General features: G+C 38.4%; 1 long non-coding RNA gene across 1 annotated transcript in view; it reads right to left on the reverse strand.

The window, feature by feature from the left end:
* Positions 1 to 7,714: 7,714 nt before the first annotated feature.
* Positions 7,715 to 19,639, reverse strand: part of LOC102166539 (uncharacterized) — a 58,085-nt gene continuing 46,160 nt past the window's right edge. Inside the window, exon 3 of the long non-coding RNA XR_002345638.2 lies at positions 7,715 to 7,777. This is a non-coding gene — a long non-coding RNA (uncharacterized LOC102166539). The remainder of the gene's footprint in view (positions 7,778 to 19,639) is intronic.

Genomic DNA, 19,639 nt, shown 5'->3' on the forward strand with positions numbered 1-19,639 from the left:
TGATTTTATATCTTTTTCTCCTTGATTCTTAATATAAACATAATTACTTATTTGCCATATCCTGTATTATATACCACAGTTTCAGAACAGCAGTAGTAACATTATTACAAACCGTATGATAATTGAAAATAGGTTAAAGTGTATTTGAAATTCATTTTGTTCTTAGAGTATACTCTACTATATTTATATGTTAAATTACTGGGTTTTTAAAGTCACTTGAGGAGTCTTCTTGTCATGGCTCAGTGGTTAAGGAACCTGACTAGGATCCATGAGGAGGGGGGTTCAATCCCTGGCCTCACTCAGTGGGTTAAGGATTTGGTGTTGCCGTGAGCTGTGATGTAGGTCGCAGATGAGGCTTGGATCCCGTGTTGCTGTGGCTGTGGCACAGGTCCGCAGTTGTAGCTGATTCGACCCCTAGCCTGGGAACCTCCACATGCCCCAGGTGTGGCCCTAAAAAGGCAAAAGACAAAAAAATAAATAAATAAAGTCACTTGAAATAACTCCTCTCAGTGTAGTTAAGCTACCAACTCAATACAGTAATCTTGATTTTGCTTTTCTGATTTTAGGAATTACTAAATTTAATTTGACTTCATAATCATGTAAGACCTTTACATGGTTTCAAAGTCAAATTCTCAAAATGAGGTATAATCAGAAAGTGTAGGGAGTTCCCTGGTGGCTTGGCAGGTTAAGGATCCAGTACTATAGCTTCCGTGGATGAGATAAGTGCTGTGGTGTAGGTTTGATCCCTGGCCCGAGAACCTCTGCATGCCTTGGATATGGCCCCCCACTGCCAAAAAGTGTAGATTTTGTTAGTGTTTCCTCCACTGTGTTCCAAAGACAGGTAACCAATTTTTCATATTTTTTCTCTAAAAATTATGTTCTTGTATTGTTGCTATGAATTAAATATAAGCAAATATATATTCATAGTCTCTCAATCTTTTTTGGATAAATGGTAGCATATTATATATTTCTCTCTACCTTGCTTTTTTCAAGGTAATAATGCATCCTGCCAAGCAAATGAAGATTGAAGTATACAGAGACATTCTTCATTTTGAGCTGTATAATTCTCCAGCTGGGTGTCTGAATTCCCTATTGACAAACATTTGGGTTTTTACAGAATTTTGTTGTAACAAACAGATTTGCAATTAATATATCCTCCTATAGGTTACAAATGGAATTTTAAGTTTAAAAACACAAATATTCTGACTTTACTTTGTAAATTATTTTACAAAGATTGAAGAGTTTTGTCTGTTTGAACTTTTCTTAGTATGTGTTACCTATGATCCTATCAGTGTGGCTTCTACATTTTCTCATTTTTATTATAAATTTCCTTTGCCTCATACTATATAACCAGCTGCTGCAAATGGTCCATGGATGCATGAAATAGGGTAGCCCCTGCTTATAAGATAAAAAGTTCAATATCCACCTACTGATTGAATCTATTTTTCAGTCTCCATCAAATCTTGAGAAAGACATGTTAATGCCTCTTATAACAATCATATTTCTGTCAGTTTCTCCTTGATTTTCCAGACACTTCTTTCCTTTTCTATTTTAAGCCTATCTTTCTTTATAAAGGCTCATGAATTTTACATCCTCATTGGAGATTATATCTTTATCAATATGAAATGACCCTCATTTTTCTGACAAATTATTTTTGCTTTGAATGGCACTAATGTTACTACCATTTTCTTCTTCCTGTCTTTCATTCTTCTTTCTTCCTTTTTCCCCCCATTGTATTGTTTACCCTTTTATTTTTAACCTTCAGAGGAGGAGAATACCTGTCCTGTGCTCTAGCTGGCAACCGTCTTGAATTCTTGAACCAGGGAGTAGGCAGAGGCTTCTCTCAGTCACCAGTAAGATCTTCCCTGCCAGGGGGCAAAGCTGTGACTGCTCCCGACAGGGATTTTCAGCTGAGCTCCATGAGATCTTCACTTAATGATGTCTCCTCTCAGGTTCTGGCTGCTGCTTACGCTTCCTTTCCAGTGTCAGGGTTCTGTGGATTCATCATTTTTCAGTGTCTGGGTGAGATGCTAGATGCATGATAATTTTATGTGCTGCATGAGAACACATTGTATTTTAAACTGGTAGCCAACCTGTCATGTCTTTAATATCCCTGCTATTAGTAATATGATTTTAATATTAACTTTGTATCATAAAAGCTTATCTTGAAGAGAACTTAATAGCTGAGTGTGAGGAGTTCCTGCTGTGGCTCAGTGGTAACAAACCCAACTAGTTCCATGAGGACACAGGTCCAATCCCAGGCCTCGCTCCATGGATTAAGGATCCAGCATTGCCATGAGTTGTGTAGGTCGCAAACACGGCTTGGATCTCACGTTGCTGTGGCTGTGGCATAGGCTGGTAGCTACAGCTCCAATTCAACCCCTAACCTGGGGACTTCCATATGCTGCAGTGCGGTCCTTAAAAAAAAAAAAAAAAAGCTGAATATGACACAGAAAATGAAACTATGTATAAAAGACGATAAAATATACTTAGAGATTTTTATTCTATGAATGTGAATATTCCAGAACTAAAAAAAATACTACTTCATCCTTTCACTTTGGGATGTATTTATATTAAGAATGTATGTACTTTTAAGGACATTTCCTTTTTTGTATTGAGAACTTTGGATGAATTAGAAAATTCAACAATGATAACCTGTGTAAATCAACTATACTTCAGTAAAACAACAATGATAACTCAATTCTATTACTCTCGATATTGGCAAAGAAATTTGTGGGGAAAAAAACTGAATTCTTCAAACAATACAAGTGGATCAATATACTACTGATTTTTAAAATCAATAAATGACAATTCAGCTTCTATTACCCAATTAATATAGTTCATTAAATTTTTATTTCTTCTAAAATATATAAAAATGTATTCTTTTCAAAAGAGGTATATATGTTAATGTGCCTTAATGTCATCTTTGGAGGAATTTTAAAACGTTTAAAACATTTAAAGAGATTTTCCCAACAAAATTTCACAATTTGCACCTCAGAAAACATTACCATCATTCCTAAAGACCACAAAGTAAAATTCATTCATTTTTCAAACCATAAAACTGGGTCTCCAAATTATAGGACTAACTTTTTTCACTTTTAACTTTGAAATAATTTCAAATTTATTGAAAAGTTGCAAAAATGGGATACAAAGCCCACATAACCCAGACTCGTCAAATGTTAACACTTTGCCATGTTCACGTTCCCAATCTCTCTCCTCATCTACCTCTCTTTTCTCTCTCATGTGTACATACACTTACACACAGAGAGACATAACAAGAATAAGAGCATTCTCTTAATAATCATACTACAATGATCAAAATTAGAAATCTGACATTGACACTATAATCACTATCTATCATTCACCTGCATTCAAATTCTTCCAGTTTCCCCAATAATGTCCTTCATAGCATCCAGGAACCAACATAGATCATGAACTGCATTCAGATGTCATGCCTCTCTAGTCTCTTGAATCTGGACTAGTCCCTCCACCTTCTTTGATCTTGTTTTGAAGAGTGCAGGGCACTTGTTAGAACAGGAACTAGTTTTCACTCTTCTCAGCTTCTTCCAGAGTCGGCGCTGCCTTGGCATCAAAACTTGGGTGTGTGTTATCCTGAACTTACAGAATTTACTTCTCAAGAGTGAATAAACCTAACCACTCATTTTCTTGAATCTTTATGTATAGCATCTGAATCCACATACACATATAAAGACTCAAGGCAAACTTAAAAACTAGTTGTGGCAAGGGTAGCTGGTATATACATAGTTCTTACTCTGTTACATATATTTAGTCATTTACTACTTATAACTACCCTATGGCATGAACATAATTATCATCATCCTGTTTTACAGCAGAGAAAATTGGCGTGCAGAGAAATTAAGTAACTTGGCCTAAACCACACAGCTAGAACTTCAACCTGAACTTCAACCCCAACAATCTGGCACTAGAGGCGCCTACGGGTTCTGTCTCTCCCAGATAAAGCTCACCACCACTTTAATCCAGCTGCTGAGTACTTGGTCTTTATGATAGGTTGACATATGATCTGGGTAATAAAACCCTTAAGAACAACATTCTGGTCTAATGCATAAGCCCCATATTCTACATCTGAGCTACGTAGGCAAAGAAGACAAGAGAAGCAATAAGTTAGCAACAGACAAAAATTCCCTGCAAACAGGAAGCGATAGTGGTCTGCACAAACTGTCACACAGTCATACGAGGTTAAATATTTACTCAGCTGACAGGAGTAAATATTACATTTTTAATTATTATCCACTTTAACCAACATTTACCTAGTGTCCACTGTATATGGAGACCATAATATGCATTTAAGAAAAAACGCAAATATAAAAGAAGGTTTCAGGGAGCGATATGCATTCACAAAAACACAAAAGCTTATGAAATATTTATCTGAAACTATACATGTGTGGATAAAGTAGTATTATACATAGAAAATGCTATTCACACAAACCCTGAGGGAGCCCTCAGAGTAGGGAAATTTTAAGGAAGTAAGTTTCTCCTTGAAGGTGTAGATTTAAAATAGATTTAGAAAATCAAGGGGCTACATGGAGTTAAGGGTGTATAGAGATGGGTCAAGATGCAGAGCTGGGAGCGGACCACTCACAGGGGGTCCTACGGAGGGAGGAGAGTTGCGGGTTCACCTCGGAACACCAAAGGATGCTACCAGCAAGTGTGAACACGACAGATCACCATACAAGTCAAAAAAGGCACATGGGCTCAGGGTTAAGGATGTCAGGATGGGGTGACTATCAAGGAGGGAAGCCTTTGGGTTTAGGGGTTTGATTTTGTTTCCTTCTCTTTTTTTTAAACAATGTTAAACCATTTAAGTAAGCATGAAAGAGAGGTATGAAAACAGCTCAATGGATCAAGGTCAGAAGAAATGCACTGGGGCTTCAGAGAATTCAGTGTGTTCCAATAAGTGGAGATATAAATATAATTTATATTATATAAATATAATAATAATATACTATTATTTATCTGTGTGGAGGAGGAGAGAAAATATAAATTCCTCACTCTAGACATGTTGTGGAAAATGAAATGGCAACTGGACACTGAAGTGAGGTCAAGGGAAGGTTTTTTTAAAAATAAAAAGCAACTATAAACTGTGTGCAAATTCTCTGAGACTGTGTCTAACCAGAGTTGTAGATATGAAATCAGCTCCCAAGGTCTGCTTTCAGATCTCAGTCATTAGAAAAATGTGCAGAAGCAGCAGGAAAAATGAGAAACATAATAAACATTTGCATAGAAAATAGAGGGGGATCATAGAATAAAAACTTCAAACTGTTATGTGAAAGCCACCTATACATGCTTACAAGAAAAGGAAGAAACCAGGGGAAAGTGATCAGATAAAAATACCAAAGTCAGTTAAATTTTTATATGCATAGATTGAAAGAAATAGTAGTGATTGTGGCAGGCGTGGTTAACACTTACGTGGTGCTTACTCTGTGTATGATCATGGGAGTGAGAAGCAAAGGCCCTGCAGAAGGTTCCAAAACACAAGTAGAGACACTATTTTTCAGCACATCTCAGAGTTTTGATGAAAATTAGAGGATAGATGGATGTATTCACTAATTCAACAAAATATTTACTATAAACACTAGGGCTACAGAGGTGAATTCACCATGGACCCTTCAGTCAAGGAGCTCCCAATCCAATGGCACAGGTAGATAACTACTGTCCAATGCAAGAGAAGCCACCAAGGACAAGGGTGACAAACACAAGGGTAATCAAAATGTGTTTTACTGAGGCATGGGGTTCCTTCCACTCATTGGACTCCCAGGAGTTCCTCTTTTATCCTGAGAGGATGCTGATCACTCCTGATGTCCTTTGGCATCCTGCAGTCGTGGCGCAGTGGTTAACGAATCCGACTAGGAACCATGAGGTTGCGGGTTCGATCCCTGCCCTTGCTCAGTGGGTTAACGATCCGGCATTGCCGTGAGCTGTGGTGTAGGTTGCAGATGCGGCTCGGATCCTGCGTTGCTGTGGCTCTGGCATAGGCTGGTGGCTACAGCTCTGATTCGACCCCTAGCCTGGGAACCTCCATATGCCGCGGGAGTGGCCCAAGAAATGCCAAAAAGCCAAATAAAATAAAATAAAATAAAAAAATAATACCACCCCAGAAAGACAGTCTCCACTGGCTCTTCCAGCTCATTGTCATCTCACTTCTACCACAAATAACCAAGCTGGCTGGGTGGACCTTGATGTCATCATGAAAGAGTCTTCACCACACCTATACTGGAGCTCTCTTTATTGGTGTTCCAAAGGTTGTGTGCCTCCTAAAGATTATTTTTTGTAAATGTTCAACATCACTGATTATTAGAGAAATGCAAATCAAAACTACTATGAGGTACCACCTCACACCTGTTAGAATGGCCATCATTAATAAGTCCACAAATATCAAATGCTGGAGAGGGTGTGGAGAAAAGGGAACTCTCCTGCACTGGTGGTGGGAATGTAAATGGGTACAACCACTATGGAAAACAGAAGAGGTACCTCAGAAAACTAAATATAGAACTACCATGTGACCCAGCAATCCCAGGCTTGGGCTTATACCCGGACAAAACTTTCCTTGAACAAGATACATGCACCTGTATGTTCACTGAAGCACTATTCACAATAGCCCAGACACAGAAACAACCTAAATGTCCATCATGGATGAATGGATTAAGATGTGGTGTATATACACAGTGGAAAACTACTCAGCCATAAAAAAGAACAAAATAATGCCATTTGCAACAACATGGATGGAACTAGAGATTCTCATACTAAGTAAAGTAAGTCAGAAAGAGAAAGACAAATATCATATGATATCACTTATATCTAGAATCTAATATATGGCACAAATAAACCTTTCCACAGAAAATAAACCCATGGACTTGGAGAACAGACTTGTGGTTGCCAAAAGGGAGAGGGGGGGAGTGGGATGGACTGGGAATCTGTGATTAACAGATGCACACTATTGCCTTTGGAGTGGATAAGCAATGAGATCCTGCTGTATAGCACTGGGAACTACATCTAGTCACTTGCGATGGAGCATGATAGAGGATAATGTAAGAAAAAGAATGTATATATGTATGTATGACTGGGTCACTTGGCTGTATAGTAGAAAATTGACAGAAAACTCTAAACCAACTATAATGGAAAATACAAAAATCATTTTTTTAAAAAAGGTTTTTGTGGGGTTTTTTTGGTAATTTTCTCTCTAAAGCAACTTGAAATACCTCTACAGTGTTCAACCTTGAGTAAGCTTCATAACCATCTAGTAGAGGTTAACAACACACAAATAGTTCGGGATTAGCAGAGGCCAACTATTATATATAGGATAGATAAACAAGGTCCTACTGCATACACAGGGAACTATATTCAATATAGTGAAAAACCATAGTGGAAAAAAAATATATGTATAAGTGACACACTTTGCTATAGAGCATAAATTAACACTGCAAATCAACTATACTTAAATAAATTTTTTTAAAAAGAACACACAAGCCCACACAGATACACCACTCTCTCTCCCTCTCTCTCTTTCTCTTTCGCTCAGTAATCTAAAACTCTGTGTTTCCATGTCTGGGCGTCAATACCAACTCCCTAAGGTGCCCAGGCAAATCTAGTCCAGAGGCTTCCAGGCTGCAAGGCCAACTTGATTCCCCCCCCCCCACCCCATGTCTTTGCTGTTTTATTGTGTAAGAGGGAGAAGTACCTGAAATGTGAGTTTCAGTAGATGAAAGGCGATGGCATGACAATGCCTCCAGGCTCACTTCTGAGAAAGAAAAGAAATCAAAGTCAAGCACTCCACATCCTTTTCATAGAGAATCACCTAATCACAGTGACTCAGCACCACTTCATCTTTCTGTCACTGGTGCCTGCCACTATCCCATTAGCACCCAACATTGTTCCCAACACGGTGCCTTGTCACGCCTCACCACCGTTGGGAGGAAAACATTCAGGCAAGAAAAAGTCTTTGCTACACGACAAGCAAAGATAGAGATTTCAGGGCTGAAGCAGGCAGAGATCTGGTCCGTGTCAGAGCTGCCTTTCAACAGGAACATGTCATCGGTTCACACTCTCCCATTTAAACTCTTGCTGACTCACTATAAACTACTCAAAGCCGCAGTGAGTTAATGTTGAGAAATTCATTCTATATGGAAGCAAAGTCCAATATCAAATTCTTTAAAACAATGTGACCCGGCCTATTCACATCTGAATATATACTTAGTTGTGAGTCACATGCCAACACACAGCATGACTGGGAAAAAAAAAAAAAGGGAATAATTGGCTACTGAAGTGAGGTCAATGAAGGGTTTTTTTGTGTTTTGTTTTTTGTCTTTTTGTCTTTTTGCCTTTTCTAGGGCCACACCTGTGGCATACGGAAGTTCCCAGGCTAGGGGTTGAATGGGAGCTATAACTGCCGGCCTTCGCCAGAGCCACAGCAATGCGGGATCTGAGCCGTGTCTGCAACCTACACCACAGCTCATGGCAACACCAGATCCTTAACCCACTAAGCAAGGCCAGGGATCAAACCCACAACCTCATGGTTCCTAGTTGGATTCGTTAGCCACTGAGCCACAAACACACCCTCCAACGAAGGGTTATTTGTAATAATGCAATGGAACAGGACCCTATGGGATCTTCCCAGGGCAGACCCTTCCTCCATATCCTTTGTTGTAGCTCCTCTCTTTGTACCTAGAAAATAATGTCAGATGCACATTTCCTCAGTGGCTTTACAGATGTGAAAATGCCCCACCAAGTGGAAGAAATTAACTACTTGATAACTACAAGTACCTAGCCCTCAGGTCTACAGATTGATGATGTTAACCCCTGTTGATAGGAATGGAGTAGGCACAGGTAATTGTAGAAGTCCCAATAAGGGGCCACAGACAGAAAGGGAAATCTAGGGGACTTTGAAAGACCACCATAACTTAATAATTGCTCAAGAAAGCCATCAGAACAAGGCAGGCTTGTTTGACTAGAGGAGGCACGAGATATGCCTCAGATCTTTGGGTGGGGGATGGGATGAGGCCTGCATTCAGGTTCAGACAAAGGGCAGGAGTTTAAGGACCACCTTTCTGCTGATTTGAATAGGCACCACGACATTCCTAGTTTGAACTTATAGGATCAAATACTCTCTTACCAGATACCAAAGAGCAGTTACTACTCAAAGGAAGAGAAAGAGGTGGTCTTTTCCCACCCCCACTCCCCTTGGATGATAAAACTATAGCCCACCTAATCCTCAGGGCAGAGTCTCCTTGCCTGCCTGCCTGCCTGCCTGCCTGCTTGCATCTCTCACAACTGTCCTACCTTAATAAATCTATTTTTTGCCTATCACTTTGTCTCTTGCTGAATTCCTTCTGTGAGGAGGAATAAAGAACCTGAACCTCAGTAAGTCCAGACACCTGGTGAGTGATTCTAATTTAAAAGCTGTGAGTTCAGTCCCAATCTGGGTTTAGGATGGGTTAAGCCATGAGTGCTGCTGGTTTCACTGTAATATTGCCCTGTCACCAGACCATCAACCAATCAGAGAATTGTGCATGAGCTGACCACATTCCTGTGACCCTCTTCCCCCATCTGGCCTTTTAAAAATGCTTTGCTGAAAGAAACTCTTCAAAGAGTGTGGGGTTTTAGAGCACTGGTCACCTGTTCTCCTTGTTGTATTAGAGCTTTATAATAAATGCTGCACTTTCCTTCCCAGTGTCAATAGATTGATTTTACTGTGTGCGTGCGGGTGAGAGTGGATCCAATAAGAAATAAGAAAGAACACTTCAGATTGGCCACAACCACCCTCTGCACTGATGCTCATATGCATCCATATACATTCTCACATGAAAACTCTTTAAAAAACATTAAAGTCAAGTGAGTGGAAATAGTTGCAACTTGAACTGAGACTATGATGAACAAGGAAGCCACAGAATATTACTGTTTGGTTGTATATGCCCATTTCCTTTCCCATTATTTAAATTATACACTTTTAAAAATGTATTGAGGTATAATATACATACTGCAGAGTGCACAAATATTAAATGTGGGGCAGATGAATTTTTCCACTATAATAACCACCATCCAACTCAAGGTAGAGGACATCTCTGCTCTCCATGATGAGGGCTGCCCATTGTCCCCTTCCCAGGAAATATCCCCCCACAGAGGTAAAACTATTCTGACCTCTATCAAAACAATTTGCTTTGTCTGTTCTTCGCATCTATATAACTTGGATCTGAAAGATACATACTTTTAATTTTATAAAATATTTTCATTCAAAAGGTACAAAAGTGATGTTGTTCTCCCAGCTCTGACCTCCAGGCACTCATTCCTCTGCCCAAAGGCACTCAGTGACATCAGCTTCCTGTGTCTGTCTAGAGAAAAATTTATTCATATACATGCAAAGGCATGTGTGTATACATAGTTTTCCTTCTCTCATACAAGTTCTGTATACATAATGCTCCACACCTTGCATTTTACACACACATATGCACACACACACACAATATCAGGAATACTGTTCCCTATTCAAGACTTTCCCAATTTTTACTGTCTCAGAGTATGCCATTATTCAAGCAGTCCCCTATTGATAAACAATTAGGTTATTTTCCATTTTTTGCTAAGATAAATCTTTAAGATGTGTTATTCCACAGGCAGGGAAGTAAATCCATGGGGAAGAAAAAGCAGAATTACTTGGTCAAAGGACATATGCACTTGCAATTTTTATAGATTTGCAAACTGTATCCCATGACATAGAAGTTGTTCCCATTTAAATTCCTATTAAAATTCCAAGGGCCTATTTTTCTTACACTTTCGCAAACACAGGGTACTATTAAATTTTTGGATCTTTTCCAATCTGATAAGGAAAAATGGTTTCTTAAGATAGATCTAATTTACATTTCTCATTGTGAGGAGCGTATTTTCATGGGTCTAAGAGCCATTTGTACTTCCTTTTCTGTGCATTCTCTTTTTTTGACCTTTTGATCACTGCCTCAATTAACTGTTGATATATTATTTTGAAGATGCTTATATTAGGGAATTTAGCCTTTAATTGTGAACTGTTTAACAAACATTTTTTCCTAGTTTATTACCGTTTGTCTTACTCTGCAGTGGTATTTGCTAACAGATTTTTTCTATGTAGTTGAATTTTAACATAAGGCTTCTTACCCTTCTAGTCAATTATATAAGAAGATTTCTCATATATTCTTTTGGAGTTGTAACAGTTTTTATTTTCTTTACATTTAAATGTGATAGATTTGGAATTTATTTGAGTATACAATGTAAAATATAGATATAACTTCATCTTTTTCTAGATGACCATGCAGGTTTATAAACAGCATTTATTAAATAACTGCCTTTTCCCTCTTGATTTGAAGTATCATTGTTATATCCAAAATTCTACCTGTGTTCTAGAATTTCTGTCTCTCATCATTAATCTAGAGTTCCTACCGTCCAGAAGTTTCCAGTGCCAAACTATTTTAATTATTACATTTTAAAATAGGTTTTAATATTGACAAGCCTAACAATATCCACTCTGCCCTCCTGACTCATTGTTTTGTCTTATCTATTTCAAAATTTTCCTGGTTATTTTTGCTAACTGATTTTTCCATGTGAACTTTGGAATCAGCTTGTCTAGTTTCAAATAGCTTGTTGGTATCTTTATTTGGATCTCATTAAATTTGTAGATTAATGTAGTGTTCATGTTACCTATTATTATCTAACAGACTACCCCACAACTTAGAGGCTTAAATTTTTATTATTATTTCCTATAATGTATTGATTAACTAAGCCTTTCAGGAAAATTCTCACTTGGGGTGTCTCAGGGGCTTGCAGTCAGATAAAACTTCTTCCCCCATATGTCTGGTGCCTGATAGGGGATAGTTAAAACATGTGGAGACTGGGCAAGCATCTCTCTCTCCACAGAGCCTTTCCACAGGGCTGGTTGGGCTTCCACGCAGCATGGCAGGATCACAGGAGTCAGATTTCCTGCATGGTTGCTACAGCGTCAAGCATTCCAAGAGACACAGGCAGAAGCTTCAGAACTTCCAATGACCTAGGCTCAGAAGTTACACATTGTCACTTGGCCCATGTTCCATATATCAACATAAGCTACGGGGATCCAGACGGAGGGAACTACACAAAAGTGTGACTAAAGAACTGTTTGTTTGTTTGTTTTCTCTTTTGAATAGTGATTTTTATTTTTTCCATTATACCTGGTTTACAGTGTTCTGTCAATTTTCTACTGTACAGCAAGGTGACCCAGTCACACATACATGCATACATTCTTTTTTCTCACATTATCATGCTCCATCAAAAATGACTAGACAGGAGTTCCCGTCGTGGTGCAGTGGTTAACGAATCCGACTAGGAACCATGAGGTTGCGGGTTCGATCCCTGCCCTTGCTCAGTGGGTTAACGATCCGGCGTTGCCGTGAGCTGTGGTGTAGGTTGCAGACGCAGCTCGGATCCAGCGTTGCTGTGGCTCTGGCGTAGGCGGGTGGCTACAGCTCCGATTCAACCCCTAGCCTGGGAACCTCCATATGCCGCGGGAGCGGCCCAAGAAATAGCAACAATAACAACAACAACAACAACAAAGACAAAAAAAGACAAAAAAAAAAAAATGACTAGACATAGTTCCAGTGATATAGAGCAGGATCTCATTGCTTATCCATTCCAAAGGCAATAGTTGGCATCTATTAACCCCAAATTCCCAGCCCAACCCACAAAGAGCTGTTTTTGAAGTCTTGCTTCCATACTCAGGGAGAATGACAATGTGAATGGGGTCTGTGTATAAAATTTCATTTACTTCATTCATGCTCTCAAATAACTTTGAGGCAAAGATAATTTTTCAAATGAAACACAAGTCAAACATTCATTTAGAGGTGTTAAGAAAGAAATTCTGTGATATAAAATAGAAAGCTAGAGAAGGGAAAGTGTTAGCCCTACATATAAAGTGATACTAACATTTTAACAACACTTGCTGGTCCACGCAATGCTCTCCTCCTCAATCTCAGTTGGTTTTCATTCTACATGAGACAATTTTATAGTTCTGATTTTGCAGATGTTAAGATTTAGGTTCAGATTGATTCTAAGTTGCCCAAGGTGGCTAGGGTCCACCTTGCCCAATGCAGAAAAACTCAAGTATCTACAGAAGCCAGGATGATAATCAAAGTGAGCTAACTGGCCCAGTTGTAGTCTTTTGAAAGAGACACATTGTGTCTTAAAATTATTTGCATGACGTTCTTTATTTCAACTAATCATCATTCTTTCTTATTTCTTACTAAACATGCAGTCGTCTTTACCTACTTTTAATTTCCAACTACGGATAATGACAGAGTCGCAAGAAACAGGTTACTTTTCTTCTCAAGTCTACCATAAGAAAAACACACCCATACACATGATGATCAATGACAAATGAAGCCTTTGGCTGTTGGAGCCAAAAGAGAATAGAGAGATTTTTGCAAAATGGAAAGGGAGCATCTCCTCCTCTCCAGCAGATGGTTGCCATGTAGCACCATGGACCCAGTGTGTAGGTTTTCAATTTTCAGAGCTGTCAGAAGTCCACATTTCTTTCATCGTTGTTGTTGTTGTTATTATTATTTTTTAATAGTTATTTCCCCAATACGATTTTTTTTCCTACAGTACAGCATGGTGACCCAGTTACGCATACATGTACACATTCTATTTTCGCACATTATCGGAAGTCCACATTTCAAGTGAAGTAGTCTGAGGTTAAAACACTGACAACAAATTCAATTTCTTTGAAAGACTGAATTGCCCACCAGCACCTGAGTATGGCATGGAAGCAACAGCTTGTCTCAGCCCATGAGTGGAAAGAGTCTTAAGATTGGAGTTTCAAGCCTGAATCACTGCACAGGTGGACACACAGGTCCTTTGTATTTCTCTCTCCACAGTATGAAAGCCTCAAACCAAGAGACAAAGGAAAAAACTTACATAGAAATGAATGCCATGGATACTGTGATAGTCTGTTCAGGCTGCTGGAACAGAATACCACAGACTGGGTGGCTTATAAACCACAGAAATTTATTTTTCATAGTTCTGGGAAATCCAAGCTCAAGGCACTGACAGATTCAGTGTCTGGTAAGAAAGAACCCTCTTCCTGGTTCACAGACAGCTAGCTTCTCACTACAATCTCACATGATGAGCTCGTTTTTTTATAATGGCACTAATTCCATTCATGAGGACTCCACTCTTATGATACAATCACCTGCCACAGGCTCTACCTCCAAATATCACATTGGGACTTGGGATTGCAGCATATGGATTTTTAGGGGGACATATAGATTCAGTCCACAGCAGAATGACATCTAAGGCAACAAGAGACCAATCTGTGAAGATTCTTCTACAGCCCTGAGATCAAATAGGACCCAAAGAGAGGTCATGATGACCTCCAAAGATATGCTCACAGGAAATGAACAGTTAAGGAGAGAGGCAATAGACACAGAGATATGAGGAATCACACTCAATAAACACCACATAATAGGACATCTGAAGGGAACCTTAAACATTTCAAATGTCAAAGACATGGAGGCAGGAAGAGAGACTATAAGACAACAACAGAACATTTTCAGAAAAGAATCTGCAGATAGTGAAATGAAATGGACTGAATTATAATGGACTGAATTGACCTGAATTGAATACTCAACTGACCAATTATTAATTAAGCTTTGTTGTAAATAGTACCTAAGAAAAGAAAAAATGAAGGAAACAAATATTATGAATCTACCAATCAAAATCTTTAAAACATTCTGAAGTTGCTGAGAAAAATTATTTTTCAAAATCACTCTAGGAGTTCCCACCATGGCACAGTGGTTAACGAAACTGACTAGGAACCATGTGGTTGCAGGTTCGGTCCCCGGCATCGATCAGTGGGCTAAGGATCCAGTGTTGCCATGAGCTGTGGTGTAGGCTGCAGACATGGCTCAGATCTGGTGTTGCAGTGGCTCTGGCGTAGGCTGGTGTCCACAGCTCCGATTCGACCCCTAGCCTGGGAACCTCCATATGCTATGGGAAGCAGCCCTAGAAAAGGCAAAAAGACAGAAAAAAAAAAAAAAAAGAAAGAAAGAAAGAAAGAAAAAAGAAAAAAACATTCTAAACTTTTTAGTTTATATCTAAACTTTTTATATCAACATCAACTTCAACAGTTATCTGATAGTGATTTATATTAGAAAAAAAGGCATAATTTTCCTTAGGAAACACATGCTTAAGATAAGGAATGACACGAATGCTACTGAAAAGAGGAACACTGTGTAGTACTTCTTTGTAGATTAACAGAACCTTGAAAACCAACACAAATTAAAGGTGCTTCTACTTGGTAGGGTAAGTGATAATGGATATGGACATACCACAGAGCTATAATTATCATGCTACAAGCGTGCATAAGTAAAGTCAATTTATTTTATATAAAAATAGGAGGAGGAAAAAAATAGTGATAGACTATAGCATTTAGGAATGTCTTTAGCTATAAATAACAGAAACTCAAAAACAGAACCTTAAATAATAAGTTTGCCCCTTGCAACAAGAAGTCTGGGGGCAATCCAAGCCTGAATAGGCTTTTTCTGTTTTTCACTTCCACTATCCTTGTCTTTATGCTGACACCTCTTTGCTGTAATACGGCTGCTGCACCTCCAGATATTACATCTGTATTCCAGACAGGGAGAAGAAGGAAAGGGGGGGTAGGAAGGGGCTGGATCTGTGTCAGGAAACCAAAAGCTTCCACATAAACCCTCTGCTTATATTGCACAGAACACTGTAGGATCACATGGCCCCTGTAGCTGCAAGATAGTCAGAGAAGCAAATACTTTTTTTTAGTTTGGTACACTGGATAAAATTAGGCTCTTTTAGAAAGAAAGAGGGGATGAGAATTGATGTCAACAGATAGAAAGTCAGTCCTCCCCTCACATGCTATTATGACTGTTGATTATTAAACACTAAGAAACTTACATACTATTCCAAAAAAGCTTAAGACCTATCTATCCACACTAATTTTTGCTAATTTCTTCCTACCTGCAGGCAAAAGGTGAACTACAGCACTTCTTGACATTTCCTCTCATTCTGTTATTATAAACAGGCCCATCATTCTTTATCCACAACTACAAAATGTAAAAATAAGATAAACAAATAAAAACAATGAAAACAGAAAAGAAATTTGTAACCAAAACTTTATCTGACCCAAGGAAAGGATACTTAGAGTATTTATGTATATGTATTAATATGAATGCTTATGTCATATGTTGCAGAAATATTTATGTTTGACTAAGGGGCACTGCCCTAGACCCTGCTTGGAATATTACATAATACATAGCATTGTCTAATTTGAAAGGTTTTGAGTTCCTAACACTTCTATTCAGTGGTTTGAATTTGGGGATCGTGGAGCCATACTTAGACGACTTCAATGTAAATACACAGCTTTGCAAGGGAATGGCATAAATAACTTTAAATTAAAGCAGGCAGAAATGCAAGGGGAAAAAAATCCCGAAATTTTGAGAACTTAAAAAAAGGTAAAATTAATGTGTTGCTTAAATCTGAGTAATTTGAACCAGGATGAAGACATCGAGAATTACATACTTCGAAATTCTAAATATTACATACATTGGAATGCTCCACTAGTCCTAGGACTAGTCTCAGGAATATGACTGACAAGTATCACTCAGTATTAATATCTGCCCCTCTCCATGACCACAGGATATCACAAGTGTAAAGGGTCACAAGTGCACGAGAAGTCATTACTCCTGTTTGCTATACGGAGATGATCCTCCACCTGAAAATATTTAAGCAGATGCTTCTTGGCAGCACAATACAAATGACACCAAAATTTCCTATGAATACTTTAAGTGCTTACCAAACTTCTGCTCAAACACATTTATTTACATGATAAATGACAGTCAAAATATTCAATGCATTATTTTGTTCAATATCCATATTATATTAAGCACCATATTATATAACTATTATAGAAATAATATTTATAAGGTTAAAAAAAATACAATGAATTAGCCTCACTTGAGCTCTTTGAGGGTTGCCATAGCAGAGCTGAGCACCAGGTAAGGCCAGATGGCAACTACCACTGTGCTTCTCCAGTTTTGATGCGCAGACAAACAGGGAGGGGTGAAAGGGGATGTTAAAATATGCATTTGGATTTAGCATGCCTGGAGTTGGGCCTGAGATTCCACTTTTCTCCCAGCCCTCCCAGTGACACAGATGCTGACTGGTGCACCACATTTTGACTAACAAGTTCCTAAAGCTTCTTCCAACTCTGGGTTTTCATAATTCTTTAAAAATGGATCCATATAATATCTGTGACATGGGCTCTGGAAACACAGAATAATAATCGTTTGCTGCTGCTCTGGAGGAAAACATACATCTCAGAATATACAAAGTCTTAGGGGAACCCCATGTGACTTAGAAATCCAGCAGTCTGCCAAAAGGATAATGAAAAACATAATTGAAATGCGGGCGAAAACCTCTGAAGACTAGAAGACTTTGCTCTGACATGCACTCTTAATATGGCTCTCCCTGGGCCAAGATTTTACTAAAAGGTAATTAAGCCCAACCTTTCGAAAACATGAGTCTCTTGACCTCCAGTGGAGTTAGGCAATTCTAGAGGACCCAGTTATCTCCTTGGGTCTATTACTTGCGAGGACCGTTTAGACCCCATAAAGAAATAAGATGTTAGATAACTGGCCATAAAAAAGTAGAGCAAAATGGAGAATGCCACAATAACTAAGAAGGACAAAAAGGAATTGAGTGAACGATTTCTACAAGGGCTGTTATACTGCATTTAAACTGGTCTCCCTGTTTCTAGAATCTCGCATAACAATTTGTTTCTTACCATAGCCACAGTCATCCTCTCCAAGGAGAATTTTCCACACGCTGTTCTGTTGCGAAGTCTAAGGCTCAGTGAGAAAGGAAACGCTCGCTCTTTTTAGTGTACAATTCTATAAGTTTTTCCAAAAGCATACAGTTGCATAACCAAAACTACAATCAAGATGTGGAATGCTTTTAATTTAAGTCAACTATACTCCAATAAAATTTTTTAAAAGATATGAATGTGGAGTTCCTGTTGTGGCTCAGTGATAACAAACCCGACCAGTATCCATGAGGACATGAGTTTGATCCCTAGCCCCACTCAGTGAGTTAAGGATCTGGTGTTGCCCTGAGTTGTGGTGTATGTCACAGACACGGTTCAAATCCTGCGTTGCTGTGGCTATGGTATAGGTTGGCAGCTGCAGCTCTGATTCACGCCTAGTCTAGGAACTTCCATATGCTGTAGGTGCAGCCCTAAAAAAGCAAAAAGCAAAAAAAAAGATATTGAAAGCTTCCATCATTCCCCAAATCCATGTTCTATTAAAATCATTTTTCTTTTATGAGAAATTGGTGGCCAAGATAGAGCACCCTCAATTTTTTTTTTTTTTTGTCTTTTTAGGGCCACACTGGCATCATATGGAAGTTCCCAGGCTAGGGGTCAAATCAGAGCTGTAGCCACTGGCCTACACCACAGTTACAGCAACACCAGATCTAAGCCGTGTCTGTGACCTATACCACAGCTCACGGCAACGCTGTATCCTTAACCCCCTGAGCAAGACCAGGGATTGAACCTGCATCCTCATGGACACTAGTCAGATTCATTTCCACTGAGCCACAACAGGAATTCCTCAAAATTTATTACAAATGGCATATTCTTACGTTCCTGTTCACATTCTTATTTACCAGTTTCTGAAATGTCTAACATTTCCTTTTCTTGCAGGTATTTCTTATTTCAAAAAAGATTCTTTAGTTAATTCTGAATTTGATTGTTCTAACAATGCCAATTTTAGAAACTTGATTATTTTCAATTGTTGATGCTGTTTTCTAGCCAAACTTGTAACTTATAACAAAAGTATAATTTAATCCATTCTGCATGCATTCTTTCTTCATATCCTAAAGATTATACCACTCGGCTTTTAGATGCCATATTTCTGAAAATTAACTTTTAGTGTAAATTTATAGTATATTTTAAATCAATATAAGGTTTAAATCAAATAAATACAATATATAGTGAATTAAATTAATTTATATAAATTAGTTTAATCCATATAAACTATAATATTTAAAAATCAAATAGAGGTACGTAAAAGTCTGTTTTGATAATATAAAATCCCCCTTGTGGACTATTGGTGGAAATGTAAAATGATGCAGCTGCTACAGAAAACAATATGGTCGTTCCTCAAAAAAAAAAAAAAAAGTCAAAAATAGAATTACCATATGATCTAGTAGTTTCACTTCTGGAAATATACCCAAAAGAACTGAAAGCAGGGTCTCCGAGAGATATTTATGTACAACCATATTCATAACACCATTATTCATCACAGCCCAAAGGTAGAAGCAACCCAAGCATCATTCATCAGTGGATGACTGGATAAACAAAATGTGGTCCATACGTACGACAGGATCTCTTTCAGCCTTCAACACTTAAGAACCTTATCTAAGGGTTCTGTTTTTAAATTCCAACAAAAAGCAGCCTCTAATTTGCTTAAAAGAGAAGCAAATTCTGACACAGGTTACAACCTTGGGGACGTTATGCTAAATGAAATAAGGCAATCACAAAATGACAAATATTGTATGATTCCTCTTACGTGTGGTATGCCAA

This window comes from Sus scrofa, chromosome 7, assembly GCF_054392235.1.
Source record: "Sus scrofa isolate SSC_HxYL_T2T_F1_AM1 chromosome 7, Sscrofa_HxYL_maternal_Yorkshire_Landrace_v2.0, whole genome shotgun sequence".
Taxonomy (NCBI): Eukaryota; Metazoa; Chordata; class Mammalia; order Artiodactyla; family Suidae; genus Sus; species Sus scrofa.